Genomic DNA, 20,403 nt, shown 5'->3' on the forward strand with positions numbered 1-20,403 from the left:
CCTTCTGCCAATCCCTCTTGCCCACCCCTCCTACCCACCCCTCCTTCCAATCCCTCATTGACCAGTGAAGATTCCGGGGTAGAATAGGTCTTCAGCAACCCATGCTTGCCGTAAAAGGTGACTGTTTGTTGTAAAAGGCGACTAATGGGATCGGGTGGTCAGGCTCACTGACTTGGTTGATGCATGTCATCGATCCCAATTGCGTGGATTAATGCTCATGATATTAATCACTGGATTGTTTGGTCCAGACTCGATTATTTACAAACCACTGTCACATAGCTGGAATATTGCTGAGTGCGGCATTAAACAACAAACCAAATCCAATCCCTCTTGCTCATCCCCATCAGCCATCTGGAAAGAGATTAGTGTCTTTTATTCAACAAGTACTCCCCAACATTGGGAGGGGATCACCGCCACACTGATGCTTCTGAGGGTTTGCTAGCATTTCCCAAAAGCTGTACAAGCACAAAAACATGTTATTCCAGTTATTGTATCTTGGTAAATAACAAGTCTTAGATGCCCAAGGACACTAATATCCTATAGGAACAAAATAATTTCTTATTTTTTTTAATTATTTAGATTAAACAGTTTTAGTTTTATTTCCTTAGAGACTTGTGCAAGTCTAGATCCTTGCCACCACGGCTTGTATGAGGGGACCGCGGTGTCACTGCTGTGCCTGGGGGACCCGGTGCCACTGCTCAGTCTGGGGGGTGAGGCTTGTGTTCCTGGGCCAGGCGGTAACCGTTACAGCACTCGGTTTGAACATGGTGTCTGTGTTGTGGTAGGCCACATGGCGCTGTTGACGACCATCTGAGATGGAGGGGATGTTGATCTCGATGCAGTTGGAACTGTAGACAAGTGACGCTGTTGGTGGTTGAAGGATTACTGGGTAGAAGATGAAAGTCGTGTGGAGTTTGTGATGTCTTTGGGGTGATGGAATTCCTTGAGCTGCGTAAGTGAGACTCTCAAGCATGCTGTATTCTTCAGTTGATATTCATCAGCATGAAAAAGTGTCAGCTGATTATTTTTTTATAGCTATCCAGCATTAGAAATTGGCACTACGACTAGTCCTATAGTCCTTGCCAAACTGCCCAATAGTTAAGGTATCCTAAGGACGAGTAGAAATTTGCCCTTTTTAAGGGTTTTGCTATATGTTATGATGATGAGGACTAGTGGGCTGAATCAGTTAGTTTCTATCAATGATACGATGCTTTTTAAAACCAAATGTTTCAAATGAGCTATCAGTTACATACTGAACCACTTAAAAACCGCAAATTTTATTTTTATCAATATTTGGCAAAATGGCCACAAAAATGAAATTATGTTTTAGGTTTTTACGTGTGAGATAATCAAGCACAACAATGTCATTGTACAGGTTCGAATCTCATTCAATGTTTATTGAAGATGGACTTGAGCACAAAAACACGTCTTTTTGGATTTCGAGTTAGCGTTGATTTCCATTATGAGTTTTCATTGTGTGTCAGTATATGTTCTGTTTAATAATTGAATCTAGACCAGACAATCCAGTGATTGGCATCATGAGCATCGATTTATGTAATTGATACGATGACACTGACCAAGATCTCTGATCAAGACATATTCTTCACCAAGACCATATCATGCTGTTCAGTTTCCCAGGACCTTACAAGTCTTACGTTTGGTAATAAAATGTTCAAGTTGAGAGAAAGAAACCACAAGACTGAACACGCTGTATGGAGCATGAACCCTAGAGCGTAGACAACATATGAAGCCGAATGTCAACTCTGGACAGCTGCTGGGGCCAGCAGGTTTTTGTTACATGTGTAAGCACAGCCAACTGACATGTGGTATCAGAGGGAGATACAAGCAAATTTGATACCTTGCTTGATGATAACGCTTCTGGGGTATACTTTACTTAACTCCTTTCATCAACATTTTCTTTCTTGGTTCCGTGCGTGCTTTTCTTTATGTTTGAAATTATTTATATTGACATTGCGCCATATGTTTTGTGGAAATTATAACAAATATTTTATAACTTTGGGCAACCACTTGGAATGTCAACAAAGGATTCAGTGTGGTTTTAGAGGTTGACAAGACAGGAATGCTAATTACCATCTTGTGAAATGTCACCAAAGCATGTCTGTTTCATTAGGCACAACGCCTGTTTGTAAAGTATGTAATCTTTCTTGGGTTTTATCGGCTCAGTTGAGAAATTCCATCAACAGATAAGCTGTAAAACTTGGAGCCTTGGATACAACAGTGGAGTCGTTCTAATCATAAAATTCCTCATGGAATTGGTTGTGGGATGACTTACAGTAAATCTGTTTTAGATAAGTAATAAAATGTCTGTCAAGAAGATGAATTCTTTGAATGCTAACATTTGGACTATGTCAGAGGATAGTAGTATCACAAAGACCCACCATTGGTTATCCCCCTGGAGTGAGTGAGTGAGTGAATATAATTTTACGCCGCTTTTAGCAATATTCCAGCAATATCACGGCAGGGGACAATGGGCTTCAAACACTGTACCCACAATGGGAATCAAACCCGGGTTTTTGGCATGACAAGCGACCGCTTTAACCACTAGGCTACCCCCACGCCCACTTAAGGATGAAATGGGGTGACTAATCATGCACCATGACTGTGGAATATATGTATTTTATGAAAACAAAACCAGTCTACATTTTTATAAACGCAAATCTAGCCAGCTAGCTAAAAATATTATTTTTAAGTTTAGAGGAGAAAATTATATTGTGCAATAAAAGATTGCATATCTATATAATCTTGAATGCGACATTAAACCCCATTTCACCTCACCTCACCCAAAGTTTCTGGCTCAGACTTTAAAAACAAAAAAATACTTTTCAGCCAAACTTTGAACTTTTTTCAATCCATTCCTACATGATTTTTTTTTTTTTTTTTACCAGAACTTAAGAACAACATAGATTACTAATCAGCTGCATTACCACAAAGTCAAAAGATCAGTCATATGCCTTTACGTATCATGATAACCTGGATGAGATGTAACCAATTAGTTTGAAAACAAGATGCTCACAGGTGAGGGAGTTGACGAACAGATACATGATGTGTGTGAAACAGACTGTCAGGACCTCTTCATCAGATGCTGCTTCTCCATGACAGTGGGCTTGTCTCTACGCTGGAGCCAGGAGCTATCTGGAGCTGCTAATGAGCTAATTGTAAAGTGATAAAGCTATCATACCCAACAACAGACCATCTATATTCCGTGTGGGGAGTCTCTGGGGTGTGATAATGTGGTATGGAGTAGATACAGTCAGGGGATGCACTTCACTACAACCTTCTGCTGAAGACCATGCCTTCCACCCATTATGTTATACTACTCAAAGGAAGTTAAGTCATGAAAGATTAACTATAGTCAAGAAAAAATTGAGGGGCTGTCGGGTAGCTTAGTGGTTAAAGCATTCGCTCGTCACGCTGAAGACCAGGTTCGATTCCCGACATGGGTACAATGTGTGAAGCCCATTTCTGGTGTCCACTGCCGTGATATTGCTGGAATATTGCTAAAAGTGGCATAAAACCAAACTCACTCATACTCAAGAAAAAAAGTGTTCTTTAACTTGTCTTGAGTCTTGAGTAGTATACCACCACTTGGATTTTGAAAAATAATTCTTTTTGTTACAGTTTTGTTTTACTTTCCAAAATAGACATTCTTTGAAGTTTCATTGAAATAGTTTTCAGTGTCATGGCTGAATTTGTTTTTGATTTTATTTTAACCTTTATTTCAGAAAATTAACATACAGTCTAAACTTGTGTTTTTTCTTTTCTCTTCATCTCGTCAAGTTTATAAAGACAGTTTGTATGACAAGACATTATATGCGTGTTTTATGTGATTAAAGAGCATGTAGTTTAGCCCGGTGGTTATATTTTAAGACTTTCACACTAAAGACAAAATCAAATGGAGCCCAAAGAATAGGCCATGCCTTACATGTGAATTTACTGCCAGACATGAAGTGCTCATCTTCAAGGAATAGGCTCACTTGCAGCAAGTTATTTCTACATTGAAATTAGACCTGTGAAGATCCGGTCAATTGCATGGATCGATGCTCATGATATCAATCACTGGATTGTGTGGTCCAGACTCGATTATTTACAAGCCGCCGTCATATGGCTGGAATATTGCTGAGTGCGGCGTTAATCAACAAACCAACCTAGTGTTGTCCATAGTATAAGCTTTGAGCATCTGAAGATCCAGAGGAGTTTGAGAGCATGTTGTTTCACCTGGTGGTTAAATTGTTAGACTTTTACTCTGGAGACAAAATCCAATGGAGCCCAGACTTGATCAAGTAAATTATTTCATTTGACAATATTCACACCATCAAAATTCTGTATTTCATATATGAAAATATCAGTGTCGATTTATGAATAAACTGAAGTTATTTCTATATTGAAATTAGGATACAATGTTCAATGTACTCCACAGTATAGCCTTGAGATCAGGAGATCCGGAGGAGTTCTAGATTTCCTCCCTCATTTTGTTTGATGCCACCAGTAAAACATCATTTCAGGACCTGTCTTTGTGAGGTTTACTTTGAGCGTTTCCTGTATGGCAAGTGGATACAATGTTACTTGTCCATTCACAGGTCAAGTGTTGTGGTTTATCGTTGTCATCTTTACAGTCTAGAAGTGTATTGTGTTCCTATATTTCATTTTGAGGATGTATAAAAGATTGGTTCATCCTGAGTGATGCTGTATCTCCCATTACACCTGCTTGTTATGGTCAATTAAGCTGTAGTCCATCCCCCTCCCAGCAGGTGCTTGCTGCCGGTCACTTCAGGTCCAGTAGTCTCACAGGACCCTCCTAGTGGAAAGCCACACAGAACACCTAGACTTTCTCCATGTTTGTTTCTGACTTTCTGTAAAGGGAACGTGCTATTGATCATGAAACCAACACAGAATCATCTGTCTTTCCACTAAATACAGGAACAAGATGTCCTGTCTTTGTCAATGATATTATCAGGTCCATGTTTGATAGAATATAATTCTGAGAAAGCAGAAAAATTTGTCTTTACCTTGAACGTTTTAGTTACTTTCCTAAGATCTTGACTTAAATAGACTTGAACTTCAATAAGTCATTTTATTTACTGAAGTCCATTAAGTTGACATATTCAAATATAATTATTCAAGATGATTGAATTTGTTGTCCTGGCCGATTCAAAGTTGTCGCTGTGGTTTGATATTTGCACTTTATCACATAGGACAGCTCCATATATTTCTTTTGCCCAACAGAATCTTGCTGTACTTCATAATAATAATTCTGTGACTATACTGGTTTAGGATGATTCTGGAGAGAATCTTCTTATAATCAACCACACAAAGTTCTTCATTACAAAACCAATCTGACATTTTGGTCTTGTGTTCATTCTTTACTGCTTTCTCAGTATAAAGCCAATAAAATCCAGCTTATATATATGTAACTGTATGTGACACAGATTTGTCCGTTCCTAGTTTTTATTCCACCTTGAGACTTCTAATCCTGCAGAACTAGCTTCAGTCTAGTCGTGGGCTCCCAGAGGTGGGAGACGTGGAACCACCCCCATCTGGTGCAGCCCTCACGCAGATGTTCCCCAATTTAATAGACATTTGGACCCCAAGGGGTTGAGGAAAACAGGAACAGAGTTGTAAAGTTTGTTTGACCTTAGAGGCCGTCCTGACATGGAGTTTGTTGATGTGTTTGGTTTTCATGTGGATGAAGACTTCAAAGGCTTTCTAAGGTAAAAATCACTTAAGGAGACCCAGTGATGGCTTGTTTGTATTCATTTGTGACTTAAAATAATCAAATATCTTGTTAGTGCTGTATTAGACTTGTATTAAGCTGTCAGACATGTTCACAAGTGGGAGAAAGTCATTCTGATTTTGCTTGGACTGGGAGTGGGTGTATAAGTTTCTCCATGGAAAAGAAGGTAATGACAGGTTTTGTTCAAGATTGGTGATTTAGAATAATCAGATGTCTTGTTAAAGTTGTATTAGACTAGTAATAAGCTGTTAGACGTGTTGACAAGTGGGAGAAAGTCATTCTGATTTTGTTTGGAGAGGGAGTGTGTGTTTCTAGATGTGAAACAAAGTAATGTCAGGTTTTGTTCAAAATTGGTGATTTAAAAATCATCAAATATCTTGTTAGAGTTGTGCAGGCACATTTTAGGCTGTCAGACAAGTTACCAAGTGAGAGAAAAGTCATTCTGATTTGGGTTTGATTGGGAGTTAACGTTAAAGTTTCACAATGGATAACAAGTTAATGTCAGTTTGTTCAAGCGTAGTTCAAATGTGATGGAGAATAACACATGATCATGCTAAATGTCCATGGATGCTTCGATAGCATAAAGTTTGAAGACATTTTGTGGAATTTTGACAAAAATGCTATATTTGCTTTTAAGCAGGTCTGTTGATTTCCGTCCCAGACTTATGAACAATGTCTTCTATTCATTCTGTGAATCTCCTTGCAAGAAGAACAGGGAAATGGCTCTGAATGTTTAGATGTGAGAAATTTCTATGATACTCAGTTTATTTTGTCAGACATTCTTGCTTTCCCAGTTTATTTTGCTACCATGTGTCGTGGTCAATTCTTGTTTCACACACAATGTTTGATGTGGTTTACGTGGGGGTGGTATGAGACAAAAAGTCTTTGTTTTGGGTGTAAACAAAACACATGCAGGTTCAAAACAGGTGAGTGTGGGTGTTCTCGGAGTCAGGAGGTATAAGACCCAGGAAATTTAGACATTAATTTGAGTTTATTTAGGGACAGATTTTTGGATCACATGTATTGAATTATATTTAAGACATTTTGGAATTGCAGAAAATTATGTTGAGAACTAATATCTAAAAACATTTTTTGATTGATCTCGGAGAGGTACGTACGCCATATTGGTGAGTATGACTTAATGTTTATCAATAATAGTGAATAATAGATTATTTGTATTACTTTTCACACCTTTTCAGAAGGGTAAATTTGAAGGATCACTCACAATTAGTATTGCGCAGTACTACCGTTATACTGAAATACCCTTTGAAACAATACATATTGCAATATTCTTCCTGTGTTCTGGTATATTGGGGGCGGTCGGGTAGCCTAGTGGTTAAAGCGTTAGCTCGTCACGCCGAAGACCCGGGTTCGATTCCCGACATGGGTACAATGTGTGAAGCCCATTTCTGGTGTTCCCCGCCGTGATATTGCTGGAATATTGCTAAAAGCGGCATAAAACCATACTCACTCACTCACTCACTCTGGTATATTGGGTTAAATATATATAACAAGTTGTTATTTGTATTGCTTAACCTAAAGTCTACCTAAATGCATTCATAAATTATGTTTCCCTTCAAAATTAATTGACAAAATGGTGGAAACGCTAATTCAGTTTTTCTAGCTCCGCGGGGCAGCAACTGACCATATTGATTTTGAAATTGTAATTTCATTTAGTATGTAGAAAACAGGATCTGCATAAGCAATCAGTGTCAAAAACTTTAGCTCCCAATATTTTGCAATTCAATGATTGGACTAAGATACAGCCCTACCCACAATTCTGCAACTGTAGATGTATTCATGTTAGCATCCTGTCAGTAATTAATCAGTGCCTGGCAAATCAGTTGTTGATGATATGAGCAGTTTATTCCATTTGGGTGTGAAAACACACAAACACATGATAACCACCCGGTCATCTTCAGTCATCTCTCACTACAAGTAGGGAACTGCAAGGACCAAATCTGCCCCTGAATCCCAACTCAATATGTAACATCTTGGACAAAAGAAATAGAAACATTTCCTGTACAAAGTGAATAGTCAATGCAACAGGTGTGAAAGTTCAGTGAGTGGGATATCGACAGGTCGTGATGAGATCTAAATTACGCTACAGGCCAATCAATGCAGTGACATTCAGGGCAGTAATTGGTTCTCCTTGATCATCATCTGAGTGGCCTTGGATGTGTTGGGGGAAATGTACTGGCTGACCTTCAACTAACACTTTTAGTTATAGCTATTTCGGAGTCTAGACACAACAGTCCCTGGTTGGTAGACATAAGCCATGTAACAGTTTATTATCCATTTATCATCGCAAGAAGAGAAAAACACAAGAGCTGTTGCAAGATTCAGGTACTTGTTGCTATTTTGAGATTAATCGAAGAGTTGATGATATTTACTCTATTCAGATAAATAGCTTTCTGCTTTGGGAGAATATCTAATAGTCTAAATTTCAAGAATTTACCTCAATATTCTTTTTGAGTTTATGGTGTTTTTTACATTTATATCCCCAATTCTTTTTTACTAAAAATGTTAACAATGATAGCTTCACGGACTGCTTAATTAATCATTACTGTGGACACCGATACAACGTAAGTAACCTCGCTCAGCGCGATAATGCCTCAGTCTGCAAAAATAGTCTGCTTGTGGGGATGGCCTTATTTTGTTTTGGCTTGTGGAAACGTAAACAAAGAATGTCTTGGTTAGCCAAACAAATGCTGTGGAATCACTTGCAATTATTGTTTCTGTTAAACTAAAAAAATTAATAGACTGTGTTATTGGATGCATTTTGGTGACTTCACACAGCATACTTAAGCTTGTGGTTAATGTGTATAAACCTACGTTTGTGTGTGTGAACATTGAGAAAACAGGGTGCAAACTACTTTGTGAAGTTTGACAAACTGTTGGCCATAGAATTGGACTCTGCTGTCACCAATACGTAGGCCAACATTGCAGTGTTTTCAAACTCAATTTTGACGTGTGAATGGTTGGAAAATGTTGCTTACAATCAATCAGATACAGTGTAGATATAAGATGCTTGATATTTACTGTCTGCAACAAAATGGTGTTGGTATTTGAGAGCAGTGAAGAGGAACTAAATAACAACACATCTTTGTCGTGTAAAAAAACCCTCCTTTCCATATTTATAAGAAATTTCTGCTAAAGCTGTCAATTGTACAATTCTGACTGTATCATGAGCATGTGTTTAAGAATCAATAGTGATGATACCAGGTATTTGCGAAACATGAAATCTCAGTCCTCGTTTGGCTCAGAATTGAATCACTTTGAATTCTCTCAGGTACAAGAGTTTGGAAGTGCAAAAACATTGTTCATTTGTTTTAAAAGTATTTCCTAATTATTTTAGGATGAAATTGGTTCGAAAACAAATGAAGTGAGAGTAAGAATTCCATGGGTTCCTCTTGAGGATGAATCAATACACCAGCTCATTACTGATTGCACCTGATTTGTTACTGATTCTTGATGCTGTTTCATCACTGATGACTGATGTTATTCGAAAGGCTATTGCTGGTGTTGTTCCTGCTGTGCCGGAGACTATCTCAAATCTCCTTGTTTTCGATCCTGACTTAAGATGAGACAACACGCTTCATGGTGGATCCGTCGTGGATACACATACACGTACCAGTATTGGTTTTGGTAAGAAATCATTTGCCTGTTTGATGCCATGTAAGCAGTCTGGATCAAATCAAAGTCCACCTACATTAACTTGATTGGGATTATCTGCAATCTTACAAGACTGAATGAAGGAATAGGTTGATGCTGGGATGTCTGGGTAGGGAAATCCAGTTGATGGAAATCACTCTCATTGACTACATTGTGGCCTGTCGTGGGCATGACTTGCAGAACACTGGGTTCCGTTCCAGCCATTTTAGTGTTACAACTGTTGTAGCTCCCCCAGACTTAAAATAGTTGAAGCAATCTCAGAAATACTTATTTTGTATTTCTCATAGACTTTAAAAAGTAGCAATCTCAGCAAAACAAATGTTGTAGCTCCCATACTTCACATAGACGTTAGATAGTCGGTGTAATCTCAGCGAAACTTATGTTCTAGCTCCCCTACTTAACATAGACTTTTGATAGTCGAAGTAATCTCAGCGATATAGTCAAAGCAATCTGAGGACCACCAATGTTGAAGCTCCCATCCATAACGTAGACTTTAGATAGTCGAAGCAATCTCAGCGATACTAATGTTGTAGCTCCCATCCTTAACTTAGACTTTAGATAGTCGAAGCAATCTCAGCAATATAGTCGAAGCAATCTGAGGGCTACTAATGTTGTAGCTCCCATCTATAACGTAGACTTTAGATAGATGAAGCAGTCTGGGGGCCACTAATGTTGAAGCTCCCATCTATAACATTGACTTTAGATAGATGAAGCAGTCTGAGGGCTACAATTGTCATGGCTGCCATGCTTATGACAGTTGTAGCTTTACGACCATTTGGTGCAACAGCTCAGGCCTTGTTCCTGAAAGGGATCTTAGTGCCATCCATTAATGTCATATTTTTATGTTATAAGGTATAGGAGTAAGACAATTGCAGGACTGAGATATCTCTGTGGAATTGTTCCCTGTTTGAGAAAGGTATCTCTATGACATGATTAGAATTCAATGATAGTCAAGCTTACATATTCACTATTTGTTCAAGAGTCTATTAATGAATCCTCCCTGCAATCAACTAATCTCCAATCATCATAAGCCGATTCAAGGTCCAGTCTGCAGATTATCATTATATCAATCAGAATCAAGGTCCATTTTTACAATTATCAGTCAACAAATGCTTTTTAAATACCCCAATGGTAACATGATGTAGTATTCAGTAATACTATTTAATGCCTTTATCAGGGAATAGGTGGGTCCTTGTCGTCCTGCTGTTGATGGTATTGACGGCTGTCAGAGCTGATTTATGCTACCTGCAACTAGATAGGTACCACCCACATATATTACCTGCTTACATTCCCAGGTGAGACAGGTCTTGGACGATCAGGATCGGTCCGACTGGTGGCTGCTCCCATCACATCTTTAGTGCTCAGAAAATAGATTTCACTGAGGTAGTAAGGAGGGTATAACTGTATCATTCTTCATCGGGTTATAGGGCACCTGTCTCTCCAGCAGACTGAGGTCCATGAGATTGAGGTTAGTATGGAAATAACTATACTACTCAACTTGTCATAGGGATGCTGATATAGTTCAGATTTTTATGAAACTAAGAACGGCTTAAGGTAAGGTTACTTATTATTTTCGAAATTGTAATGATGTTGAAATTAAGTCGGTTCCATGGCCATATTGAATGCTGTTTGTATGATGATTTCTCCGAGTGATCACATTCAGTCCTTGTCTGGACAATAAGGATATTCCTGTCAAAAGTTGAGTGGTATGTCTTCTTTTGAGTTGTTTTTGGGTTTGATGCTGGTTGTATTGCATGGGACATTTCTGTATGAAGTAGGGCAGTCGGGTAGCCTTGTGGTTTAAGCGTCCGCTCGTCATGCTAAAGACCTGGGTTTCGATTCCCGGCATGGGTACAATGTGTGAAGCCCATTTCTGGTGTCCCTCGCCGTGATACTGCTTGAATATTGCTAAAAGCGGCGTAAAACTATACTCACTCACTCACTCACTCACTCACTCACACTGTATGAAGTATCTTCTGAGAGCATACATTTCAAGATACAAGAAATGGATGGCTCAGTCATATCAGGTCTTGTAATTTGTTGTTCAGAGATGTGTATCTGGGCCATGTCGGGATTGCTGGTGGGGAGTTTGAATCCCAGATTTGCTCTGATTATGATCCTTGGCTTGTTAGCACCAAACCTGGGTTCCTGGTGGACGTGTAGGCTTTCCTTCCATATCACTCTCTCTTGTGTGTCTCTATGATTTCTCTAGGGTGTTATGTGTGGTAAAGTATTGCCTCATCATGCAGAATGTTATGGTTTCTCTGAAAACTCACTCACTCACTCACTCACTCACTATTTCACTCACTCACCCACCCAGACCCACTCACTCACTCAGTAGGAATCCTAGTGTATACAATGCTGCTATAACATGTGGACAATCAAGTTACAGGTGGTGCAAGGAAAACAGAACATCCCACATTTGTTATTAGTTTATCTGCTGCACACAGAAATGCAGAACACTGGTGATTATGATCCTTATCAAGTTAGGCTTCCCAACAAATATGTCCTATTAGGGCAGTAATGTGTTTCACAATGGTTATTGTTATTGATATATTTATGATAAAAGACATTTCCATGTCACTTGTGTCTTCCTCCTTCAGTGGACTGCCTCTGTGGCCTTGTGGTGGAGTGTCTGCCTGGAGAGCGAAAGGTTCGGGGTTCAACCCCCGGCCGCGTCGTACCAAAAGACGTTATAAGATGGTACTTGTTGTTACCTTGTCTGGAGCTCAGCCATAAGGGGCTAAAACAAGGAGTGGTCGGCTCGGAGTCTTAGTTCTCGCTGCCGCTAAACAAAGATCTGAGGACATCACATTTTGGGTCATGTCAGACTGACCTTTCGCAAACTTGGACCGATCAATGGAATGACTAACAAGAAGTCGACAATAGTCAATCAGAAGGCAGCTTAATCGAGCCTTACAGCACGCGTTTCAAACTGGCGACTACGCTTTGAAACATATTTTGGCATACACTTGATTAAAAAATTAAAAAATGACCAAAAAGAACATTCTGGAATTGTTAATGAATGGTCTTTATTGTATGAATACAGACGTAAAGCCCATAACTGTCGTTTGAAATACCATATGTGTGTTTTTTTCAAGGTTACACGATCAAAAATCACTTTCCAAATGTTACTTTAATGATCTGATAAGCAATGCTCTGATTGGTCAGATGAAAGGTTGTTCTGACGTGACCTCTACTGGAATGTCCTCAGATCTTTGTTTAGCGGTAGCGAGAATTAAGATCTGATTTTAATGAGATTGTGAAAGTGTGTATCTTGTTGATGTAAAGCATGCTGACAAATACCGGATGGATCAAACATGCACGATATCAAATCTTACCCTTTTCCTGTTAACAAGTGTAATTTGTGAAGAACATTTGCACCTTTGCAGAACATTAACTTAATTACACTGCACATTCACTGACATTCAAATGTGCAACTGCGGACACACAATAAAGAATTAACTGAGCTTGCCCAAACTTGTCCTACTTCTGGTGGGCTGGAAGATTTGTTATTGCAAGCTGTTTCCATTCCATCTATAAATTCCTGGCATATTTCCTGTTTTACGACTAGAAACTAGCTAACAGAATTTGATATACAATTTTGCAGTTGTATTACGAGGGGATTCCATACTGTTTGATATAATTACAGTCGTGTTTGGGGTGAAGTCTGAATGAGAGAATAAGTCTTGCAGTTATTTTTAGGATTTATCTTTTTTCTGACTAAATATTTTCTCATCCAAACTTTTGCTGTTGTGGGGGCAGGGGGGATATGTAATCTTCTTATGACTCTTGTTTCAATATGTGTTCGGTGAGAAGGGTTAAATTTGTGAGTGCATGTTGTTTTACGCTGCAGTTAGAAGTACTTCAGCCGTTTTTGTTTCCTGTCACTAATCAAGTGTGGCCAGACAAACCAGTGGCTGATGATATGAGCATCTATTCATGCTGTTGGGCTACGTTGGCAATCAGCCAATCACTTGAATCATTTCTGTTGACATTAGTAATTCTTAAAAGAGGATTTGAAATAATTGATACTTGAAAGAAAGAAAGGAAAATAGTTTGTAAAAGTTTTTGGTTAAAACAATAAATACGTTTTGTGCTCTTGTTCAATAAATGCAGCACATTATACCTTTAATATCGTGTCACATTTAGTCTCAGTGTTTACTACACAAATTATGTTAAGGGCCACCCTAGTCTTTCAATTACCAACATGGGTACAATATGTTAAGCCCATTTCTGGTGTCCCCCGCCGGTTTATTGCTTGAATATTGCTAAAAGCGGCGTAAAACCATACTCACTATTCTTACATATGACTATAGTAAATCTGTCATGCTATGACATGTCAACAATAGTAATATGCAAGAATCAGGTGATTCTTAACAGTCCTAAGTTCACCTGTCATGACATTACAGATTAACTGTAGTAATATGAAAGGATCCGGTGGTCCTTAACTTCTTTTGAGGAGTATATATATATGAAGAAACAAGGAAACTTTGTTGATAATATTCAGTGCACTAAGGAAGGTGTTATCAGGAAATGGAGAAGGTTCCTTCTGTCGTTATACACTGACGTGTGACTACTGCTTGGCTCCCATTGGAGGGAAGGGAGGGGATATACGTGATGTAAACACCAGGATGAACGTTGCCTAGTGGAAGCTGTTTCCTGACTGAGCATCAACCTGCTTCCGTAGCCAGCATTGTTTGTAAACAACCAGGAGCCTCCATGTTATGTAAGAATTGTCTCAGTTGAGCAGCTGTTAAGAATTGATGTGGATGAGAGCTGATTATAATTGGCTATGATATGCATCTATATGCCATAGTATGTAATTGGATTGGATATGCAGTGGCTATGAAGATTGGATTGGTAAAGGAGATGCATTAAATTGTCCTGCATAAGCAGCTGTATAGAACTGACTCAGATATGCAGTGACTAAGAATTGGCTCGGATAAGAGGCTGTATACAATTGGCTTGGGTAAGAGGCAGTATAGAACTGGCTTGGATAAGAGGCAGTATAGAATTGGCTTGGATAAGAGGCAGTATAGAATTGGCTCGGATAAGAGGCAGTATAGAATTGGCTTGGATATGCAGGGTCTATGAGGATTGGATCGGAAAGTAGTTGAATAAAATTGGCCTGGATAAGCAGTTTTGTAGGATTGTCTTGGATATGCAGTGAATTGGCTCAGATAAGAGGCTGCATAAATTTGGCTTAGATAAGAGGCAGTATAGAATTGGCTCGGATATGCAGTGACTACAGATTGGCTTGGAAAAGCAGCTGCATAGAATCGGCTTGGAAAAGCAGCTGCATAGAATCGGCTTGGATAAGCCACTGCAGTGTTTTAGGTCTGTTCTGTCCTCTCATTACTCTATGCATCTGGGCGGTCGGGTAGCCAAGTGGTTAAAGCATTCGCTCGTCACGCCAAAGACCCGGGTTCGATTCCCAACATGGGTACCATGCGTGAAGCCAATTTCTGGTGTCCCCCGCCGTGATATTGCTGGAATATTGCTAAAAGCGGCGTAAAACCAAACTCACTCACTCACTCACTCACACACTATATGCATCTGTTTTATCAGAATTGCCAAATTTTCCTTGGTGAGGCCAAGGTCATAATAAGACCTACCTTCCACACACCTTACTATCACTATCTCCCCTGCCTTTCATCACCGGTCTGTTGATAGAATTAAGCCTTTATTACCAGGGAGGATCCACATGTGGATCTACCTACCACAGTGAAGGAGCAGAACAGATTCTGAGATGAGAGGAAATTAACATGTGCAGTTAATTATTAATCTACTTTCAATACATGTAAGTTCTAAATATGCAGTTTTGGTTTCAAAATAATTACATTTCAGAGGTACCGACATGACAATGTGCCAAATTGTGTTCTGGATGTCGGTTTGATTGAGGAAATTGGTTTGTTTAGTTAATTATTAATCTGCTGACAGTTAACAGAAGGTGTTGTATACATCAAAAGTTTTTAAAGTGATTACATTTCCAGTAATATCAGTAGCACAGATGTTTATGCATGATTTGGCCAGGCTACCATGTGAGGTGACTGGGTAATTACGGTACTTCAAATTCTTTACATTGCACTAAGATTTGTCTTATGCGTGTTTCTGTGAGAGGTGATAGCTGGGGAAGTACGGTACTTCAAATTCACTTAATGGTACCTTGTATTTACCTTATGCATGTTTCTATGAGAGGTGATATCTGGGGAAGTATGGTACTTCAAATTCACTAAATGGTACCATGTATTTACCTTATGCATGTTTATATGAGAGAGGATATTTGGGGAAGTATGGTACTTCAAATTCAGTAAATGGCGCTATGAGTTTGTCTTATGCATGTTTATATGAGAGAGGATATTTGGGGAAGTATGGTACTTCAAATTCACTAAATGCGCTATGAGTTTATCTTATGCATGTTAATATGAGAGAGGATATTTGGGGAAGTATGGTACTTCAAATTCACTAAATGGCGCTATGAGTTTCTCTTATGCATGTTTCTATGAGAGGTGATATTTGGGGAAGTACGGTACTTCAAATTCACTAAATGGCGCGATGAGTTTGTCCTATGCAGGTTACTATGAGAGTACAGCTAGTACCTCATTTTCAAATGCACGAAGTGGCACCAGGAGAAGTCTAACATGACATGTCCCGGTTCCCCTAGACCAACACATTGATGTAAACTGACACCGCCTCCATGTGATAGTACTTTCACACCCCCATTCATATACACCCTACAGGTGTAACAACACTTCATTGGCTGCACTCCGGATTGCTGGAAGCTGATTGGCTGGTTTCGCAAGTACTGCCATGTGATTGGTTACAGTGTAAATGTGGTACTAATTAACCCTTGATGTGGCTACCATGCAAGTAATGGACATTGACAGTTTGAGTGCAAGTACATTACAATCATTAGTAGGTGCTGAGGGGTGAACACTCAGGTTACTCTGAGCCAGATACCATGCTGGGTAGCCTTGCTCCAAGGCTGTACTGAATGGTGAGTCCATTGGTGTATATATATATATATAGTAATTCTAGCCTTACATAGGCAAGTCTAAGGACACCATTCTCTTATAGGGACAACTTGTTTTTATTATCTTGTAATCAAGAAATGATGATTTAAACGAGTAATTATTGCCTTAGAGTGAGTGAGTGAGTATGGTTTTAATTGCTTTTAGCAATATTCCAGCAATATCACGGTAGGGAACATCAGGAATGGGCTTCACACATTGCACCCATGTCGGGAATCGAACCGGGTCTTCGTCGTGACGAGCGAATGCTTTAACCACTAGGCTAACCGACTGCCCCTTATTGCCTTAGAGACTTGTACAAGTCTACGTGCTGAATTGCCTTGTCATATAGTCCTCACCTTCCCAGCTCCTGACATTAAGATACAAGAGAGTTCCTATATTATTTATAGTCAACCTTATCCATCATTATATTTCAAGGTTTGTTTGTTGTTCAATACCGCACTCAGCAATATTCCAGCTATATGACAGCGGCCTGTGAATAATTCAATCTGGAACAGACAATCCAGTGATTGACATCATGAGCATCTGTCCACACTATTGGGATACGATGACCTACATCAACCAAGTCAGCGAGTCTGACCACCTGATCCCGTTAGTTGCCGCAGAAAGCATGGATTGCTGAAGATCTATTCTACCCCGGATCTTCATGGGTCACATTTCAAGGACTAGGAGTGAAAAGGTGTGGACGTGTTTGAGAAAGTATTGCATTTCTTCTTATCTTATTTCATATTTTAAAAAGCAGATGACTAGTTTTGTCAACTCTGGGGCAGAAAGCTAGGTCCTTACTACCTCATGTTTGTGGCTCTTTAAGGTGTTAGGTGTGGTAGGGTAGCCATCTAATTTCAGCTCAAGGTGATTCACAGTTTTAATTTTTGTAGGTCCAACATATGAAAAAAGAGAGACCCAGGCTGTAGACATGTTGGGGATCTAGTGGTCGGCGTTGGGTGATGCTTGTCATTGTGTCCCAATTGCATAGATAGATGCTCATGATGTTAATCACTGGATTGTCTGGTCCAGTTTATTGACAGACTGCAGTCGTAGAGCTGGAATATTCCTGAGTGTGACATTATACAACAACAGAACAGATCTCTGAATTACAGTGTGAAGTCAACATTAAAAATCTAAAACATTCACACACACTTACCAGACTAAAGAATGAAGTCTACATTACTACACTCTGATGTCAGTTTGAATCTCTCCGGATTCATGATTCAATTAGGATATAAATTTTTAATCACCATTAGTTGTTTGCTGCCTGGAAGATATGTAGCTGTGACTCATAGATTGCTAGTAATGTCCGTATATCCGTTCATCCAGAAAATTGACACATATTCCCCTTTTGTGAAGCGACAACCTAACTACAGCCATAAAACATTGTCCATACAACTAGAACTGACCCTCGCAATAAATGGCTGACCCATGAAAGTGACCACATTCACGCCTGAGTGGTTTGGCATACAGACTTGGCAACCACAACTGCATTTCCCGCATGTTAATGTCTTTTATGGTGCTTTTATGTGTAGGCTTCCATAGACATCATGCATGGAAATATGAAACTAATCTGGCGACTGTTAAGCGAGTAATATAAATGCATCTTCTCCCTTGTATGTCATCCTCGTCCATGTCCTCGTAGGCCTTGAAAAAACTCTTCACTTTCATCTGAATCCTGGAATATATTTATCATCAGCATGGGACTGAGAGGATATGTTTTATCGATACGTATAAAATTAACCTGTGGAGATCCTGGCCAGACCAATTTGAAATAAACTGGTTTGTAATCTGCCTCGTTCCTTGGTGGCCATTAATGCTCTACTGGTCTTGTCTTGCTGAAAGTTGAACTTTTACAATTGGTTTTGAGGAAGCAGTTGAGGGAGTTATTTAGTTCTATCCCAGTATATAAACTTTCTGTAGGAGGAGATTCCAGTGAAACATGTGTTGTAGTACTTGGAAGGTTACGGACCAACCTCTGTGGTCTAGTGGTAGAGCGTCCGCCCGGAGAGCGGAAGGTACGGGGTTCGATCCCCGGCCGCGTCATATCAAAAGACATTAAAAGATGGTAGTTGTTGTTACCCTGTCTGGCGCTCGGCATTAAGGGGCTAAAACAAGGACTGGTTGGCTCGGAGTCAGTATACTGTGTCTGAGTGGGGTATTCGTGTTCAACTGTGACATGTTATCTCAGTGAGCTAGCACTATAAATCGGAATCAGTCCGGACTAGTACAAGCAGCCACACAAACACACACGTACATGCATGTCGCTATATAAGTGCAATAATCTTGGGACGCAACGTTAAACCCCATTTCACCTCACCTCACCTCAAAATTGATTTTGACTTTGTTGAAACCCACAAGCATGAGAATGGTGCAGGCAGAATCATGGTCAGGCTGAATTTGGGTTTCGAACCAACCATCAACAAATCCTGGCATGACAAAGGGACACAACTCTGTACTGCAAATGTCTGCCCCAGACACCAGGGCCACCAGTGCCCTCAGGATACAGTTGAAGGTCATGCATTTCTATTGGGTCACTCAAGAACATACAGATATTTGAGATACATTTTCTGTGTGAAAATAACTATTTCATGGATTCTTTAGATCTGTTGATAAAGAAAAGCCATTTGCACAAATACGTTTTTCATCATGGCCATTTATTCTAAGCCTGATTGAGGTTACTTCCAAGTCATGTTTCAAAAGATTTCAATGGACATTGTTGGTGGGAATCGTGAGATATAACTGATTCGATGTGGATAAAGCAGGCAATTAGTTCATTACCTCCGCCAGATCTATAAACGATTAAGCTGATGGGATAGGGTCTGATGGTCAGACATCTTTCACCAGTTGTTACCAGTGTATGACTGTATGTTGAGGAGGTGCAGGTGCTGTTGTTGATGGCAGTTCAATCCATTGTGCAGAGTTGTGTCCCTTAGCCAGTATCAGCTGCTGCTGGGTTTGAATCCCAGATTCAACCAAATGAGATCATTGGTTTGTAAGAGCTGACGGAATCAGGCGGTCAGACTCCATAACTTGGTTGATGCAGAACATCATTTCCCAATTACGTAGATCAATGTTCTTGATGTTAATCACTCTGTTGTCTGGTCCTGACTCAATTATTTACAGACCGTGGTCACATAGCAGGAATATCACTGAGTGCAGCATTAAACAACAAACAAACAAACGAACATGTGCTACTTCAAGTTTACATAGATAGCTACAGCTATACGATGGATCTTGAAGAGCAGGTTTGTTCCCTCTGTTTCCATGTTGTGTATACATGTGTTATAGATGTCGTATTTGATGGGGACCGCCAGTGTAACCTATCAAGGAGCGTCATACATGCACCAGACTTAATTGTGTTACTGGGATGGCTATTGATTTCTGAGTCTATAGCCTGATACTGGGATAGACAGTGTGTCTTTGAACCTGCTCCAACAATCTTAACACAAGTCTGTCATCCCCTACTTTAACACAGACTAAGCAACATCTGTAAGGAAAGATAACATCATATACAGCGCTGGTCATATCCCATACTTTAATACAACCTGAACTACATCTGTAACAAAACAAAGCGATGTCCAGAGTGCTGATGATGGGTCTGTTTAAATCCTGATTGCTTCGTGCTCTATAAAGTTATTTTTGTCCCCAAAAGTATTTAAAAAATACAACAGTTGCAGGAAGTATTGTGACTGGAAGGGCGGAAGTACATATCCTTATCCATTGTTATTCTACACCAATGAAGGACATTAGGAAAAAAAGAGGTTAATATCCAAAACTATTTTGAGATAAAAGTCACAAAAATATCAATAAAATATCAAAATTAGGGATATTTCAATGAAAGATATATTTCCTACTTTTAGAGGCAGGCTCATCAATAAAACAGGAAAATAATTGGCGTGACCTCACATATTCCACTTGAAGTTCAGAGCTTATTCATTAGGACATAATAAA

At 39.5% G+C, this 20,403-nt stretch overlaps 1 protein-coding gene across 1 annotated transcript in view; it reads left to right on the plus strand.

The window, feature by feature from the left end:
- Positions 1 to 744: 744 nt before the first annotated feature.
- LOC139463886 (protein TANC1-like) overlaps positions 745 to 20,403 on the plus strand; it is a 170,087-nt gene continuing 150,428 nt past the window's right edge. Inside the window, exon 1 of the mRNA XM_071245298.1 lies at positions 745 to 952. The gene's annotated coding sequence lies outside the window, so the exon portion shown is untranslated. The remainder of the gene's footprint in view (positions 953 to 20,403) is intronic.

This window comes from Haliotis cracherodii, unplaced genomic scaffold, assembly GCF_022045235.1.
Source record: "Haliotis cracherodii isolate W230 unplaced genomic scaffold, xgHalCrac1.p SCAF_16, whole genome shotgun sequence".
In the NCBI taxonomy this organism is placed as follows: domain Eukaryota; kingdom Metazoa; phylum Mollusca; class Gastropoda; order Lepetellida; family Haliotidae; genus Haliotis; species Haliotis cracherodii.